The following is a 19,109-nucleotide window of genomic DNA, read 5'->3' on the forward strand; positions in this document are numbered from 1 at the left end:
TTAAGCGGCGGCAGTTGAACCCGGTGGTGGTGCAGTGACTTCTTCACGTAGATGGCAGTGCTGCCCTCGTGGGTGGCTCTGTCATCTCGGTAGCAGCAAAAATTAGCTGCTCGCACGTCGACCCCGGGTTTGAGGAAGGTGTCTTGCACAAGGCAGTTGTCGACCGCCTCGTCCCGTAGGAATTGGTGAAATTTGCCCTGCTGGGGGTGGGGGCCCCTAGCGTTGAACGTGCAAATGGTTAACCCATAAATATGGTCGTTATCCACCTTAAGGCTGGACTCTCCCGGCGATGGCCTGGAGGGCCGCCGTCACTGCTCCCACGAGCACCGGGAGCTGAGTCATCAGCTGGTTGAGCGACCCCAGAAGCGCGGCCAGCTCGGTGGTGTCTTCCTTCGCTGTTTCGGGAAGGTTTGACTCCACCGCGACGTTTCCCGTAGTCGGCAGCGGAGCGGCGTGCTGGGAACGCCCTGCGCGGGCGGCAGCCCGCCTCGCAGCCGCGGGCGCCGGCAAGCCGGCCTATCCAACTGCAGGCGGTGCCGCGGGCGAGGGCAGCCGCGACGGCTGCGGTGCCGGTGCGGCCTCTCCTGCGAGCGGCTCTGACCTCTAAAAGGGGGCGGCCGGCTTCCCCTAAGCGACGTCCTCGAAACTGTGACTCGGGTTTACGCGGCTGGCGCACTTCCCGCGCTCGAATGCGGCGCATCCTCGATAGCAGGTGACGTGGTCCCCGTTGCAGTTGCAGCACTTCTGCCGGTCTTCTTTCTTCTTCGGGCAGTCCCGCGATTGGTGCTCCTCGGCACACTGGCAGCAGCGCTCAGGGATCCTGCAATATTTTGTTTCGTGATCCCTGCGCTGGCAGCTGAAGCACTGGGCTCGTCTGCCCTTCGCACGGAGTGGTTCGACTTTTACGTCGAAGTCGGCAATGTTGTCAACCTGAAAAATTTTCCAGTTGTCAACGTTGTCAACCAATACCACCAGGAACAAGGGAATGTCCCTGTGGGTCCTGGGCGACCTCATCAGGCCGACATGGCGGGTCTGGAAGTCGAGTTCCTCCAGCTTCCGCTGTAAAAACGCCGGTTCCATCTTCAGCGGCAGGTGGCGAAAGACGACCTTCAACTGCTTCATCTGTTCAGTGCTCTGCATTCCACTTCTCGGTTTCGCAGAGCTGCATGAGTTTCGCGTGGTCCTCTATGCATTCTGCTCTAACCTTGTACGTGTCGGTCCCCGCCATCATCTCTCGCGCTTTTACGACCGAGTAGAGCTTCTCTCTCAGCTCACTATAGCCCTCGCGCCACTGGATGGTGATCAGCGGCGGGCGACGTGGAGGTTTCGTCGCCGTAGTCGGTGTGGTCCCGTCCACGTCAGCATCGGCTACTTCCGGCAGATCTGCATACCGGTTTGCCGCCTGGATTTGTTCCGGCATCACCAGTTCGAACGCCGTGGCTCTCGCTGTGTGGCGCCGGGAGGGCGCGATGAAGCCTTCTTCATCGGGTTTTCTCGGCGATGCAGTCGTCCTTCGACGCACCCTCCTCTTCTTCTGCCTGGCGCGACCGGAACTTGCCTGGGGGGAGGGAGTGTCCTCTACGGCCGCGGCTGGGCGCTTCCGTGAGGTTTGCTCGAACTCTGCAGTCTTGACCGGTGTTGCCAGACCAGACGTTGACGAGGGTGTGGCGGCTTCTGTAGTCGGCGCGGCTGGTGCGACTGCTGGCGCGTCAACTGTCGTGACGGCTGCGACATGCGCTTGGATGTCGCGACCCACGGGTACCAAGGACCAGAATCCCGAGGGTACCTCCTCCCTGTCCTCTTTAGTACCCATGGCCAAACGTTGCCTGTATATGCAACTCTCCTCGGGGGTCAGCATGGCGATGCCGTCGGTAATTTCCTCCTTTGTCAAGGGGACCGGTTGCTCGATGCGTCGTCTCCGTCCTGAGAGTGTGCAGGCGTGGCGAAGAACGTTCGCGGAAATTTCCACGTCCATCCGGAGAGCGCGCGCATCACTCTCGCTCGTCGTCTTCGTCGGTGGTGGGGTATCGGACGCTGCCGTCGACCGGGAAACCTCCCCTGGACCGTCATCTGCCATACCCTGCGTCTCGCCGGAGCGATCATCTCGTTTCGGCTCCTCCTCCATGTCGTGGCCTCCAACACCACAACTTTGCTTTTTTAGGAAGCGACGACAATGTTTGCTTTCAAGTATATCTTTGACTTTTTTCGGGAGTCGAAAGGTGGGCGTTATTTCGCGCTTCCTTTAAATGGTATACTTGGCTCAACCAAAGACCAACTGGGGTTGCAGACGCCGGGCATTTACAGTATTGAGTGCGAATGTGGGATGGAAATATCGGGCAGGCACAACGATGTATCTCCCAGCGCTGTACTGAACACATCATGAACGTACGACTAGGACAGCTAGCAGAACGTAGCATTATCGAGGGACACACCTTCGAATTCGAAAAAAACGAAGAAGCTGTGCAGCGCTAACGGTTTCTGGGACTCGATCTTCAAAGAGGCAGTGGAGATACGTTTGCACAACAATTTAGTAAACAGGGATAGCAGTTTTCAGCTCAGTGCAGCGTGGAATCCCACAACTGACCAAATACGTCAGGAACGCTCCGATCTAAAGGCAGCAGCTGCGTCCACAGAAAAAATTGGATAGCCACCGGGTGTCGAAGCCGGGCAACGTCGTGCCACCCCTCCCCCTCCCCCCCCCCCCCACACACACACCACTACCTACACGGTACCCCCTTCTGGAGGAACGTGATTGGCCGGCCTACAGTAGCAGACGACGACCAAGCAGCTACATAGATATGCAGAACACTTCATTCCGATCATTCCTGCTCAGGCTGCGGGGAGGTACGCATCGCTGTTAACGCTGTTGCTGCTCGAGATGTCGGGACGCCGAAGGGGACGCAAAGCTGCAGCCCTAGCGGAGTTGCTGCTCACGCTAGCAGGAACGTCCGGCAACAGGAAGAAGAAGACTGTAGCGCAGTGCTTTCGGTGCCAAAAGCTTGGCCACGTCGCCAAGAACTGCAGCGGCGCAGTCGCGTGTTTGAAGCGTGCGCAAGCACATGGCTCGCGCCACTGCAAGAAGGAGAAGGATACTGTTTGTACCTGCGTCAACTGTGGCGGCGCACACGAGGCGAACGCCCGTTACTGCGCCTACAAGAGGAATTGGCGCGGACCGGATAAGAAGACGACGAAGAAGCAAGTGGCCACAACACATGACGAGGTGATCTCTTGTACAGAAGACGTCGTCTCCAGGCGTCTAAAGGACGCTGTACAAGAAGCCATGTCCGCCTTCAAATCCGCGATGGCGGAAGAGAGGGCGGCCATGTTGGCGGAACTGAGCGAGGCTCGGCGTCAGATTGCTGTGCTGACGCAGGAACTTCGCTCAGCCAAAGAAGACTCCGCCACCAGAGAAGACATCGCCACCCACACGACTCCTGCACGAGAGAAGGAGTTCGCAACGGTGGCCACGTAAACCGGCGAGCCTGCCGAAGGGGAGGCGACACAGCAAAAGGACACCGAAGTAGCTGCACAAGAGGAAGAAGAGTGGGAAGAAGTACCATTCCTCCCGCTTCCGGACATGTACAGCGCAAGTGCTGTACTGAAGAAGGTTGCTAGTTCGCTTCGCGACGGTACATACCCCCACCACGAAAATCCCTATCCTTTTGTCCCACCAAACCATCCAAACCCGCGACTCCCACATCAACCAGTTAGCTATTCAGAAGGCCTTACAGGACTTTCTAGGGAGGATTATGAGCTGATTAATTCCTACCCTATCTTCACTACCCTGCAGATGCATTGTGTAACCACTGCTCTGGTTTACGGAGAACAGCTGAAGACAGAATACGTTACGTATCAAGCCAACACAGAGGAACAGTCCTCAGTCACTAGTAAGACGAAAAAAAAAGCGTCACATCGACAAGAACAGGATATAGATGAAACTTCCTGGCAGGCTAAAACTGTGTGCCGGACCGAGACTCGAACTCGGGACCTTTGCCTTTCGCGGGCAAGTGCTCTAACGACTGAGCTACCGAAGCACGACTCACGTCCCGTCCTCACAGCTTTACTTCTGCCAGTACCTCGTCTCCTACCTTCCAAACTTTACAGAAGCTCTCCTGCGAACCTGGCAGAACTTGCACTCCTGAAAGAAAGGATATTGCGGAGACACGGCTTAGCCACAGCCTGGGGGATGTTTCTAGAATGAAATTTTCACTCTACAGCGGAGTGTGCGCTGATATGAAACTTCCTGGCAGATTAAAACTGTGTGCCGGACCGAGACTCACTTGGGTCACATCGCTGCTGCTCGCTGCTACTCTCGCTCGCGGCGCCAACATGCCTAGACGCCCGAAGGGAACACGAGGAGAACAAGTTGCCCCGATCGTCAGCCTCCTGGGCCAAGTACTCGGGCTGGACAGCAAGCAGAAGAAGAAGAAGACTGTACAGTGCTCTTCCGCTGTCAGAAGTTGGGGCACTTCGCCACGGAATGCACTAGCGCACTCGCGTGTTTAAAGTGTGCAAAGTCGCGCTTCACACGCGAGTGCACGAAGCCTAGGGACGCCGCCGCTACACGTTCCAACTGTGGCGGCGCACACGCCGCCAACTACCGTGGCTGCAGTTATCTCACGAGCTGTGGCCGCGGGAGGGGGTGGCACACACGCTGACGGCGAATCACCACGCAAGAGGAGGTGGCAATGGACCAAGACGCGGTAAACGCTCCGCCTGCATATAATGCCATTGGCACTTCTGATGGTGTTGGCGCGAGTGGAGGACCGTGCTGCTGCAGTCCCGACAGCATTCGCAACATGGAAGATGCTGTCGCCAACGCAGTTGCCGCTCTCAAATGTGCCATGGCAGAGGAGAGGGCTGCACTTCGGCCTGAGGTGAGCGAGGTGCACCTTCAGCTCGCGCAGCTCCGCGAGTTGCTGGCCTGCAAGTCTCGCAAGGGGCGAGGCGTTACTACTGCCACCATCGCCACGCAGATGGACGCACTCCCGGCTGCTGCGGTAACGCAGGGTGCTGTGGAGGTGCCCGCGGAGGTAGCGATAGAGATGTCTGTCCCCTCCTCGAAAGGGGAGGGCCTGCGGTAACTAGATTCCGAGCCAGCTCCACCACCAACACGGGATGACGTGGCCAGAGGCATCGAAACGTCCGCCCGCCCTCCCGAGGACAAGTCGGAACAGCCGCTGCTGGAAGATGAAGACACAACTGCTGCGCCCATCTAAGAACAAGACACAGAAGACGTTGTCAATACGCCGCCAGCAGAGACAGAGATGACTGCGCCGGGACTACTGAAGATGGTCGCAAAATCATTGCGTGTCAAGATGCACGCGCATCACAATACCCTCTACCCTTTTACCGACTCCAATATACCTAAACCACCTCTACTCCACAAGCCTTATGATTTCGGTTGGGCAATTTCATATCTAACCGCCGTCGTTCCTAAGAGGAACTTGGACCTTATAAACCGCTTCCCTATTTTTACCGAGTATGGCTGGCAACGCGTAATCGCTGCTATTCCAAGAGTTAAGCAGAAGAAGAAGAAGAACAAACATTCCTCTTCCTCGCGCCGCTAGTTTCCTAGAACCCACAGTATTTTATCCTGTCGACCTCAGACAAGTTTTAGCTAATCCTTTAAATCCCAGTCAATTTTATCTTACATTTGTGGAGTAAATGTCAACAGACAACAGACTCCGATATTGTAGACCACCTCAGGGGAGGTTGTCGACACCAGAGAGCAGAGAGAAGCATCCCGACACTTCGCCAGAAGATGATGGGTACGAAACTCAATGAAACGTTGCGACAAGACGCCACCACTCGGCTGATAACCTGAGAAGAATTCATCAGTGGGACAGAGTTGGTGTCGGAGCTAGCCTCACATATGCTCTATTGGGGACAGACTTTTGGATCTTACTGGCCACAGGAGTACCTCAACATGACACAGTTCATAGACACATGGAACATGTATTTACGAGTAATTTCCTGTTGAAAAATGGCACCATGTAACTGTTCAATGTGAGGTAACACATGAAAATGCAGAATGTCCGTAAAAACCGCTGTGCCGTCAGAGCTCCGACAATCCCAATCAGCTCCGACCTGAAGTCATACCCGATGGCTCCCGGCACAGTGACTCCAGGAGCAACACCACTGTTCTACTCCAAAACAATGCAAAAATGGGACCTTTCCCCAGGTCGCCACCGTACTCACCGATGATGGTCGCCTGAGGTAGTGCAGAACCGTGAATCATCGCTGAACAAGAGCGCGAGGCCATCCATCAGGAGTCCTTGCTTCCAAATCGCAGCAGCACTCTAAATGCAACTGTTTAGAGTGGTGTTGTGGTGTAAACGGCAACCTAAGCATGGGAGGATAATCACCTAGTAAGGCTGCTGGTGGTTTATGACCAAAGATGTCGTAGAAATACATTACTTGTTCTCGAATAGCAGGCGTAGATGGGAAGCGATTGTGCTCGTTGCACAATACGATGATCCTCCCTTACGGTGGTCAAACGTGGTCTGCCAGAACCTTCACGACGAGTACGCCAGCCCTCAATTTCTCATACAGTCCAACAATTCGCCACAGCTACATCCAAATGCCCCATATACTTGGATATTATAGGATTAGACCAGCCGGCCAAATGGAGGCCCATACTGAGGTCTCTTTAAGGCACTGTAAGGTTCTGATAACGCTCTCTCACACGGGCATGCAACATCTCCCTGTCCTTCACAGTCATCACTCAACGTCTGACACCGTTCACGCTCCATATACAAGGTAAATCACCTAAACTTTGCATGACAAATATTGCTGAGACTGAAAGTGTGATTTTTACAGAAAGAATTGACTGTCAGCACATCGTATTGTTAGCCAATCAACAGTTTGTAACAATACTCATGCAGTGTATTTTCTGTGCAAAGATACACTTTCTTAAATGGAACAACGCCTATTGACATTAGCAGACTAAAATTAGGGTAAATTAGGATGTCAGTGGTCTCTGTTGGAGGATTCTAATGCGAGTAGTTTATGAGATATCGTATTTTGAAAAGTTCCCACACCGACACTTATAAAATACATGCGGTAGCACACATTCAAGAAAAACGCAAGTGCATACACTAGTTACGTGGATTATGACCAATAACGAGACAATTGACTGTCGCAGGTTGTGTTCAAAAAGACCACAGGCAGCGGTAGTACACGCTTCCAGTCTGACATGGAACGACTGCTGCACACGTGCTAGCATTTCAGCGAAGATGTCAGAGAACGCTGCAGTAATACGTTGTTACGCGCCATTGGGTCTAGTTGGTATGTCCTCGTACACAGCGTACTTCAATTTTCCCCAGGGAAAAATGTCTACAGGTTTCAAATCCGGGTAACAGGCCGGTGAAGGTACAGGTCCTCTGTGTCAAATAGAACAATTTGGATAGTATTCGTGAAGACATGCTGTAGTACTTCGTGCACTATGGGCTGGACGGTCACCATGTTGGAACAACAGGTTCCTCCTAGTCTGCAGAGGAACGTCTTCTAGCATCCATAGAAGATAATATGTTAGGTGGCTGCAATACTTGTGCTACATTCAGAGTTTTTTCTATGAAAAACGGGCCTATGAGCTAAAGGTTCGCTATTCCACAACACAAGTGTACACTCCATGGACGCTGACGTTCCACCTAACGAAGACACGCTAATTGTCAACAGACCAATAGTGCATGTTACGGCAGTGTACCTGACCGTGATTGGTAAATGTGGCTTCATCACCATCCTGTCTTAATGCCCATATACAGAAGTTAACAAGATTCTCATAATCGTTTCACGTAGCTCTTGATAAGGAGAGACGTGATATGGATGGAACTTATGTCGATGGAGAATGGACAGAACACTTGAATGACCCATGCCACTTCCTCGTGCAATTGCGCGGGAGCTAACGTGCGAATCAACTGCAACAGCAGTAAGAACATTAATTCAAAAAATGGCTCTGAACACTATGGGACTTAACAGCTGAGGTAATCAGTCCCCTAGAACTTAGAACTACTTAAACCTAACTTACCTAAGGACATCACACTTATCCATGTCCGAGGCAGGATTCGAACATGCGACCGTAGCGGTCTCGCGGTTCCAGACTGAAGCGCCTAGAACCGCTGGGCGACGCAGGCCGGCAACATTAATTCATTCCTCTTCTGTCGTCGTGGTTTCTTTCTGTTACGCTGTCTAGGTGTTGCCCTATCACTTTCACGTAACAGGTTGAAGACGCTGATAAATAACTGCCGAGATGGTTGACGTCTTCTGGGATATCTTGCCGCATATACTGTTCAAGAATGAACTGCATTCTACCTACTGTCTCCATACACCGTGAGCATGTCGGCTTTTTCTGCGTTGGTAAATCCCATCGTCCACTCACTAACTACTGCTTGGAATGTCACACATTAACTGACTAGCAAGTCGCAGTGCACTCAAGGAACACGTAAGGACACGGTTAGCGTACATAACAACATCGTACTTAGCAATTTCGAAGGGTGAGTGGCAAAAGCAAGTGTCGGTGTGGAAACTGTTCAAACTACAAAATTTCGTAAACGACTCGCACTAGAAACCTGTAACAGACACTACAATTACTCTAATTTACTGTACTTTTAGTATGTTGATGTCAATAGACATTGTTCCACTCAAAAAAGTGTATGTTTGCACAAAAAATACACTAGTGGCCATTAAAATTGCTACACCAAGAAGAAATGCATTTGATAAACGGGTATTCATTGGACAAATATATTATACTAGAACTGACATGTCATTACATTTTCTTGCAAATTTGGGTGCATAGATCCCGAGAAATCAGTCAGTCGTGCACCCAGGTTCGTCGTTGAGTACACCATCGCAGGCGCTCCTGTCTGCGATGCACCGGCAAGGGTAACCGCAGCCATGGTCTCCGAGCTGATAGTCAATGCTGTTGCAAACGTCGTCGAACTGTTTGTGCAGATGGTTGTTGTCTTGCAAACGTCCCCATTTGTTGACTCAGGGATCGAGAGGTGGCTGCACGACCCGTTACAGCCATGCGGATAAGATGCCTGTCATCTCGACTACCAGTGATACGAGGCCGTTGGGATCCAGCACGGCGTTCTGTATCACCCTCCTGAACCCACCGATTCCATATTCTGCTAACATTCATTGGATCGCGACCAACGCGAGCAGCAATGTCGCGATACGATAAACCGCAATCGCGGTAGGCTACAGTCCGACCTTTATCAAAGTCGGAAACGTGATGGTACGCATTTCTCCTTCTTACACGAGGCATCACAACAACGTTTCACCAGGCAACTCCGGTCAACTGCTGTTTGTGTATGAGAAATTGTAGGTGTCGCCACCGCATCCAACCCTGTGTGAATGCTCTGTAAAGCTAATCATTTGCATATCACAGCATCTTCTTCCTGTCGATTAAATTTCGCGTCTGTAGCACGTCATCTTCGTGGTGTAGCAATTTGAATGGCCAGTAGTGTACATTTTCTAAGTATTATTACAATCTGTGGAGCGTCTGTATCCGGAGCCTGGCTCACGCGGTGAGAGCGACGCTCTGGGATTTTGTTTTTGAAATTTTGAAATTTTTGTAATTTTGTTCTAGGTTCAAAATTGTAGCGTTCAGACCTCCCACCAACCGCCCCCGCTCTCCGCGAATGCCTGTCGTCGGTGTCTTGTAGTATCCTCTGAGGTGCAAGAGTTCTACTTGAAAAATACACATCATCTTAAGGTTCAGAGGTCTAAAGTAGGGATGGCGTTGAAACAACGCCAGTTTAACATGGCCGTTGAAACTGGTCAGAATAACCAGTTTCTGAAATGATTGATTTTCGGTTTCTTATTTCAATTATTTCCTGTAACAAATGCAGAAATCAAAATTGAAAAATTTTGACTAACTCAGTTCCAAGGTATGTACAATCAAAATATTAAATTAAGGGGGCAAATAAAAGAAAACTTAGTCTTTCCACCGCTTGGTGCTTTTCTCGAAAAGTAATAAGTGGTTGAATTACGAGAAATCACCAGTATTCTCCTACTCATTCTAATTTTTTGATACACTGCTCAAAATTCATGTTATAATCGGGTCTCATACCAACATTTGGGCATTACGAATAGTCGGTTATAAAGGGTGAAAACTGAGAACCAAGAACTCTATTTTTTGTGCTTTTTTCTGATTTCAAGGGCTACAAGCAGATAAAGGCATATTATGTAGACACACACAACAGCTCAGCTACTTCCTATTTTTATTGTATACCATGAATGAATTATTAAGTTTTTAATTTTTGTTGTTACTGTTATTTCCTTCCTATTTTATTATTTCATAGGAATGGCAGACAATTCTATAATATCTTAAATCAAATATAACATTATACACACATCAAAAAACGTTTTGCATCTCCCCGGTTCCCATAACTTCTGAAGATAGACGTTGACTGTGGATATTCTATCACACACACAGTCCCTTTGACTGTTCAGAGATGTTACTAAACCCGCCCAAAGATGTAAACAACTTTGCATGAGCACCGCCTATCAGACAGAAGAGGTCCGACAGCCGATCAGTCCCAGTCATTCCACCAGGAAGGAGGTACACGGCTCGTGTGGTCTGTAGTTCAATCATGCCTAGACTGCCAATACCGCTATTCGATCGCGTTCGCATTGTTACTTTGTGCCAGGAAGGGCTCTCAACTAGAGAAGTGTCCAGGGGTCTAGGAGTGAACCAAAGCGATGTTGTTCGGACATGAAGGAGATACAGAGAGACAGGAAGTGTCGATCACATGCCTCACTCAGGCCACCCAAGGGCTACTGCTGCAGTGGATGACCGCTACCTACGAATTATGGCTCGGAGGAACCCCGACAGCAAAACCACTATGTTGAATAATGCTTTTCGTGCAGCCACAGGACGTCGTGTTACGACTCAAACTGTGCGCAATAGGATGCATGATACGCAAATTCACTCCCGACGTCCATGGCGAGGTCGATCTTTGCAACCACGACACCATGCAGTGCGGTACAGATGGGCCCAACAAAATGCGGAAGGACCTCTCAGAATTGGCATCACGTTCTCTTCACCGATGAGTGCCGCATATGCCTTCAACCAGACAATCGTCGGAGACGTGTTTGGAGGCTGGACGCTTTAGACACACTGTTCACCGAGTGCAGCAAGGTGGAGGTTCTCTGCTGTTTTGGAGTGACATTATGTGCGGCCGACGTACGCCGCAGGTGGTCATGGAGGGCACCGTAAGGGCAGTAAGATACGTGAATGCCATCCTCCTACCGATAGTGCAACCATATCGACATCATATTTGCGACGCATTCGTCTTCATGGACGACAATTCACGCCGCCGTCGTGCACATCTTGTGAATGTCTTCCTTCAGGACAACGACATCGCACGACTAGAGTGGCCAGCATGTTCTCCAGACATGAACCCTATCGAACATGCCTGGGATAGATTGAAGAGGGTTGTTTATGGAGAATGTGACCCACCAACCATTCTGGGAGATCTACGCCAAATCGCCGTTGAGGAGTTGCACAATCCGGACCAACAGTGCCTTGATAAACTTGTGGGTAGTATGCCACGACGAATACAGGCATGCATCAATGGAAGAGGACGTGCTACTGGGTATTAGAAGTACCGATGTGTACAGCAATCTGGACCACAACCTCTGAAGGGTTCGCTGTATGGTGGTACAACATGCAATGTGTATTTTTCATGAGCAATAAAAAGGACGGAAGTGATGTCTATGTTGATCTCTATTCCAATTTTCTGTACAGGTTCCAAGACTCTAGGAACCAAGGTGATGCAAAACTTTTTTTGATGGGTGTTCTTCATTGCGACTCACTTCTTAAAAATATTTCCAGGCTAGGTTTGGTGCTATTCTGTAATGCAGCGGATGGCTGGTGGCGAAAGGGAGTAATTACCGTATAGATCACGTGGGGCCAACTCTTGCACGCACACGCGTAGCTTAAGCCACGACACTCGGTCAGCAGGGACATTAGTGTCTCAGCAGTGCTGTACCAATTCTTACTCCGTGTATTTGTTGCTAGTTTCTGTCGTCATTGTTATTAAAATATCATTGACCGCTTTTCCCCGTTGCCTACAATAATACACTTTTTCGAAACGAGGCAAATTTTACGAATAAGAAATACTCTTTTGTTAAAAAAGACTTTTTCGAAACTAAAATTTTTATTCCTGCTGCTATGGCTAGTTGATATTTCGGTGTTTTACTCCGTTATTAGTAAAAACTGCTGAGGTCATCGGTCCCTAGGCTTACACACTACTTAATCTAACTTAAACTAACTTACGCTAAGGACAACACACATCCATGCCCGAGGGAGGACCCGAACCTCCACGTTTGGGGGGGGGGGGGGGGGAGGGGGGACTGCGCGAACCGTGGCCAAGCGTCTCAGGGCTCACGGTCACCCTGCGCGGCTCGCCTGTTATGATCGAGACCAAACAAATACCGATAAATACCGGTTATTCAGAACTCAAACGTCGTAATTTTTCATCCGGTCATTTTTTCTATCCGTAGTCAGAAGGCAGTTTTGTAATTTGTTTGTAACTTTATAAAAAAATATCGTGAATAACTGTTCCAAAATCGAGCTGCACCCTGGTCTACCCCTTGAAGATTCTGTAATACACGAACACAAGAATCGCACCCGAGTTCCGCGACATGCACGCTGCAGAACACAAACGAGGAACGGGACAGGCGAGCGCTGTTCCTCGATGTGCACAAGCGGACAGAAAAGGAAAGAACCGACAGGTTCGAACAACACCCAAGTCTTTTCGAGAAACACTACTGTGAAAATTTAGAGAAGCAGCACTTCAAACTGACTGCTGAACGATCCTACTGCCACCAACACACATTTCGAGTAAAGACCACGAAGATAAGATACGAGAAATTGGGAATCATACGGAGGCATGTACACAGTCGTTTCTCTCTCGTTCTGTCTGCGAGTGGAACAGGAAAGGAAACTATTACTAGTGGTAGAGGGTACCTTCCATCACGCATCTTACGGTGGCTTGCGGAGTATGTGTGTAGATGTAGATTAGAGTTTAACGTCCCGTCGACAACGAGGTCGTCAGAGACGAGGACTAGCATGAATTAGAGAAAGATGGGGAAGAAGATCGGCATAGTAGCCACCCCGGCATTTCCCTTGAGCGATTTAGAGGAATCACGGAAAACCTAAATCTGAGTTGTAAGACGGTAGTTTGTACCGTCGTCCTCTCGATGGCGAAGGCAGTTTGCGAACCACTTTGCCACCTCGCTCGGTCACAGGCCGGCAGCCAGCCATATAATGCTCCCTGCATGCAGCGCACATCGCAGTAATATATTGCAGCACGCACGCTAACTGCAATTACATCTGCATTGTCCACGGTGTAAATTCGACATCGCTTTCCGCGCAGCAACTTAACAAAGTTCACAGGATTCATTGGCTTCCGCACACCCCGCCTGCTGTTAACACGTGCTCTTCACTACCAATTATAGCAATCAGTGAGTGTCAGTTGGTTAGCAAACGGACATGCGGCAGCGGTTTCCCGTCCACCGCCACGGCCGTTGTGTGTGTTTAGTACGACATGCGATCAAAAAGTATCGTGAATTTTCTAATTTGATCAGCTTTATGCATCCAATTTTCAGTTTTTTTTATCTTGCTGGTACACATGTACCTGATGTATGTTTGCATTTTCAGCTGTTTTGAATATTTAGTTTATTGTTGACAATCGAAAAGGATATACGTGTTTTCGAGTGCTCGGCAGATTTTTACTTTAGAAAAACATGTATCAAAGAATTTGCATGAAATTTTGCTTGAAAAATGGAATAAAATGCAGCACCACATTCGAAATGTTGACTGTGGCTTTCAACGACTCTACTATGAGTAAGACAAGACTTTACGAGTGGCATAAAACGCGTCAAGGAGTGTCGACAAAATATTGAAGACGGCGGCCGCCCTGCACGCCCTAGTACATGAATTGCTAACTACAATGTGGAAGAAGTAAAGAAAATGGTCTGGAAAATCACCCAATCACATTAAGACAGTTTCCTGATGGCTTGGGCATATCCTTTGGCTCATGCCAATAAATTTTCTCTCGTTCTTTTGTGCATGAAACGTGTAGCAGCAAAGTTTGTTCTGAAATTGTTGAATTTCGAACAAAAACGACGTCCTTTAGACGTGGCTCAGAAATTGCTGAATGAATTCGGCAACGATCCAGAAGTTCTAGAGGTTATAACAGATGCTGAAACATGGATACATCGGTACGACGTGGAAACCAAGGCACAGTTGTTCCATGGAAACTGCTTGAAGAACCAAGACCGAAAAAAATTCGACAATTCTACCATATGAGAATGTTCTTCTCATTGGCTCCTTCGATTACAGTGGGGCAGTGCGTTATGCGTTCCTGCCCTGTGGCCATACGGTCGATAAGGAATACTACCTGGAAGTTGTGATCTGTTTGCGTGAAGCAATCCCTAGAAAACGACCAGAATTTTATCAGATCCACTCGTGGAAATTGCATCACGATAATGATCCCGCTGAAGCATCAATATGTGTTCGTGATTTTTTGGCAGAAAACAAAACCATTATGTTGCCTCAACCACCGTATTCGGCAGACGTGGCCCCCTGCAGCTTCTTTCTATTCCCAAAGCTGATGAGAACCAAGAAAGGACGTCGTTTTTCCACCACGTTATGTCAACTGGGCACCTAGAAAGGACGAAGAGGCTCCGTCCCCGCCGCAGTCGCAGTGGTCCGCAACCCCACGACGACTACCTCAGTCCACTTCACCCCTCCGCCGCCCCACACCGAACCCAGGGTTATTGTGCGGTTCGGTCCCTGGTGGACCCCCCCAGGGAACGTCTCACACCAGACAAGTGTAGCCCCTATGTTTGCGTGGTAGAGTAATGGTGGTGTACGCGTACGCGGAGAACTTGGTCGCGCAGCAATCGCCGACATAGTGTAGCTGAGGCGGAATAAGGAGAACCAGCCCGCAGTTGCCGAGAAGAGGGAAAACCGCCTAAAAACCATCCACAGACTGGCCGGCTCACTGGACCTCGACACAAATCCGCCGGGCGGGTTCGTCCCGGGGACCGGCGCTTCTTCCCGGCCGGAAAGCCGTGCGTTAGACCGCAAGGCCAATCGGGAGGGCCTTTTCCACCATTGATGACCTCCGACGGGGGTAGCCGCGCGAACCGTGGCAAGGCGCCTGAGACCACACGACTACGCCGCACGGCACATTCCTGAAGAAACAGGCAGTGTGACTCTGGTTGAAAGTCATAACAGTGCCGTCTTTACCGTCGCAGGCTCCTCTCAGCTTTCCGATGACGAAGCGCAACCCAAGGAGCTACGTAACAAGTGCACGAAACGCAAAGGGAAGGGAGACAACCTACATAGTCTTCCGTCTCATATTTTAAGTGAGTTTTCTTATTACCTTTTTCGTATCCATCAAGGTGTACATCACACTCCGCAAGCCACCTAATAATGCGTGGCGGAGGGTACTTCTGTTACCACCAACTGATCGCCTCCAGCCTGTTCCACTCGGGGGGGGGGGGGGGGGGGGGGAGGGAATGATTGCCGATAAGCCTCCGTACTGGCTCTAATTTCTCGAATTTTCTCGTCGTCATCATTACGCGAAATGTATGTGGGAGAAAGTAATACGTTGTCTGACTCTTCCCGGAAACTGCTGTCTCGAAATTTCAGTAGTAAGCATCACCGTGATGCACAACGCTTCTCTTGTAATGTCAGCCAGTCAAGTCCGTTGAGTATCTCGGTAATGCTCTCTTGCCGACTAACCGATTCCGTGACGAAACGTGCTGCTCTTCATTAGATGTTATCTATCTCTTCTAACAATACTACCCGGTAAGGACCCCAAACTGATGTATAATCCACAAGAATCGGTCGAACAAGCGCCTTGTAAACCACTTCCTTCGTAAATGAGTTACATTTCCTTAAGATTCTTCCTATGAATCTTAGTCTGGCATCCGCTTCTCCTAGTACTTGTTTTATGTGGTCATTACGCTTGGTTAAAGCCGCTACAGTCTGGAACCGCATGACCGCTACGGTCGCAGGTTCGAATCCTGCCTCGGGTATAGATGTGTGTGATGTCCTTAGGTTAGTTAGGTTTAAGTAGTTCTAAGTTTTAGGGGACTGGTGACCTTAGAAGTTAAGTCTCATAGTGCTCCGAGCCATTTGAACCATTTGAACGTTACGCTTGACATCGCTCTGGATGGTTACTCCTACGTGTTTTGAGGTAGATACTGTTTCCAGCAGTTTGTCATCAGTAGTGTAGTTGTACAGAAGTGAATTTCTTTTCCATTGTATACGAAATATGTCATATTTATTGACTGTGTCGACCAGCGTTTGCCGGCCGGAGTGACCGAGCGGTTCTAGCCGCTACAGTCTGGAGCCGTGCGACAGCTACGGTCGCAGGTTCGAATCCTGCCTCGGGCATGGATGTGTGTGATGTCCTTAGGTTAGTTAGGTTTAAGTAGTTCTAAGTTCTAGGGGACTGATGACCTTAGAAGTTAAGTCCCATAGTGCTCAGAGCCATTTGAACCATTTTTCGACTGGCGTTTAGAAAATTACTCTAGGTTTTTGTTTTTGCGTAAATCTTAGTACACATCCTTGTGAGAGGCGGCCTCCTTGCGTAAATTTCCACCGCCAGAACTCGTGATAATATAGAGTATATTGTTTAGCTCTGTGAAATGGTGTCCGCACGTTTATTTCCTGTAGTAGCTTTTGCCTAAGCAGAATGGTTCAAATGGCTCTGAGCACTATGCGACTTAACTTCTGAGGTCATCACTCCCCTAGAACTTAGAACTAATTAAACCTAACTAACCTAAGGACATCACACACATCCATGCCCGAGGCAGGATTCGAACCTGCGACCGTAGCGGTCGCTCGGTTCCAGACTGTAGCCCCTAGAACCGCACGGCCACTCCGACCGGCGCATAAGCAGAGTTCTAGTAAAAAGTATCATTTGATACATCCATATTCAGTAGAGCAATTTGTATCTGTTTCAAGAGCCTGCAGATCGGGCTATAGTGAGAATGCTGCACAGCAGACTGTAGTGTTTGTTTATTCCTGTCGTGATAATCTGCTTATATTCCAACCTCAGTGGCGTTACAGTCAGGTAATTTCCTCCTTTGCGGGGTCTGCTAGTACTTTCTAAGTTGATGTTGACTGCTTTGTTTGTATTTTTTGAGATCTTGCATCAATGTTTGACACAGTACGATCTGGCTTGGGATTGTGCTTGTTGCGAGTGGACTCAAGAAGAAGGATATGAAAACACGCCCAGTTAAGAATATGGAGTACAATCAGCTGTAAAATGGAATGACGCAAATGAAAATGTGTGCCTCACCGGGACTCGAACCCTGATTTCCTGCTTATCGCGATTGGTCGCCTTACCATTTGGCTCTCCGAGCACGTCTGATGAGCAGACTCAAAGTTGCGTACATCGTCAGCCATATGTCTCCATCCCGTCCTCGTACATCCATTGTGTATATTCCTGTACAGGGAAGACATTTCATTTTAAAGTTGTTTGGACGGTATCAGTGGATAAATGCGATATTGCAGTGCCTGTGTTATTCCGCATTACGATGTAGAGCTCCTTCGGACATGCGTGCATGTCGCAAGGAACACGCACTGTGGCGACTACAGCCATCATAAAATACATGAAGTATATGCAGCTGATGGTAGTCCATATTCGCAACTGTAGTCGCCGTAGTGCCTGTTCCTTTGGAAATGTATGTATGTCCAAAAAAACATTGTTTCGTAATTCGGAGTAACACAGTCACTGCAATAGAGACATGGTTGACGACATGTGGAAGTTTTCGTCTGGCCGTGAGTCGAGCTCAGATAGTCTAATGGCACTCTGCTTGCGGCAGGTGAGAAACGAGGACGTGTTGTTTGCGTCCCGTCTGCAGAGTCGCCAGTGCGCGTAGTTTGTTTACTTCCTCGCCGCAGATAGTACTCGGGTCCGTTGACATTGAGCCGCTATGGCTCATTCCTACACAAAAGATACTATCTACACAAATGGCCATTAACATTGCTACACCACGAAGATGACGTGCTACAGACGCGAAATTTAACCGATTGCGGTTTATCGTATCGCGACATTGCTGTTCGCTTTGGTCGAGATCCAATGACTGTTAGCAGAATATGGATTGATTGGTTGGTTGGTTTGGGGAAGGAGACCAGACAGCGTGGTCATCGGTCTCATCGGATTAGGGAAGGATGGAGAAGGAAGTCGGCCGTGCCCTTTCAGAGGAACCATCCCGGCATTTGCCTGGAGCGATTTAGGGAAATCACGGAAAACCTAAATCAGGATGGCCGGACGCGGGATTGAACCGTCGTCCTCCCGAATGCGAGTCCAGTGTCTAACCACTGCGCCACCCCGCTCGGTGCAGAATATGGAATCGGTGGGTTCAGGAGGGTAATAGGGAACGCCGTGGTGGATCCCAACGGCCTCGTATCGCCAGCAGTCGAGATCCCAGGCATCTTATCCGCATGGCTGTAACGGATCGTGCAGCCACCTCTCGATCCCTGGGTCAACAGATGGGGACGTTTGCAAGACAACAACCATCTGCACGAACAGTTCGACGACGTTAGTAGCAGCATGGACTATCAACTCGGAGACCATGGCTGCGGTTACCCTTCATTCTGCATCACAGACAGGACCGCCTGCGATGGTGTACTCAACGACGAACCTGGGTGCACGAATGTCAAAACGTCATTTCTTGGGATGAATCCAGGTTCTGTTTACATCATCATGATGGTCGCATCCGTGTTTGGCGGCATCGAGGTGAACGCACATTGGAAGGGTGTATTCGTTATCGCCATACTGGAGTATCACCCGGCGTGATGGTATGGGGTGCCATTGCTTACACGTCTCGGTCACCTCTTGTTCGCACTGACGGCACTTTGAACAGTGGACGTTACATTTCAGATGTGTTGCGATCCGTAGCTCTACCCTTCATTCGATCCCTGTGAAACCCTACATTTCAGCAGGATAATGCACGACCGAATGTTGCAGGTCCTGTACGGGCCTTTCTGGATTCAGAAAATGTTCGACTGCTACCCTGGCCAGCACATTCTCCAGATCTCTCACCAATAGAAAACGTCTGGTCAATGGGGG

This window comes from Schistocerca americana, chromosome X (assembly GCF_021461395.2).
Source record: "Schistocerca americana isolate TAMUIC-IGC-003095 chromosome X, iqSchAmer2.1, whole genome shotgun sequence".
NCBI lineage: Eukaryota > Metazoa > Arthropoda > Insecta > Orthoptera > Acrididae > Schistocerca > Schistocerca americana.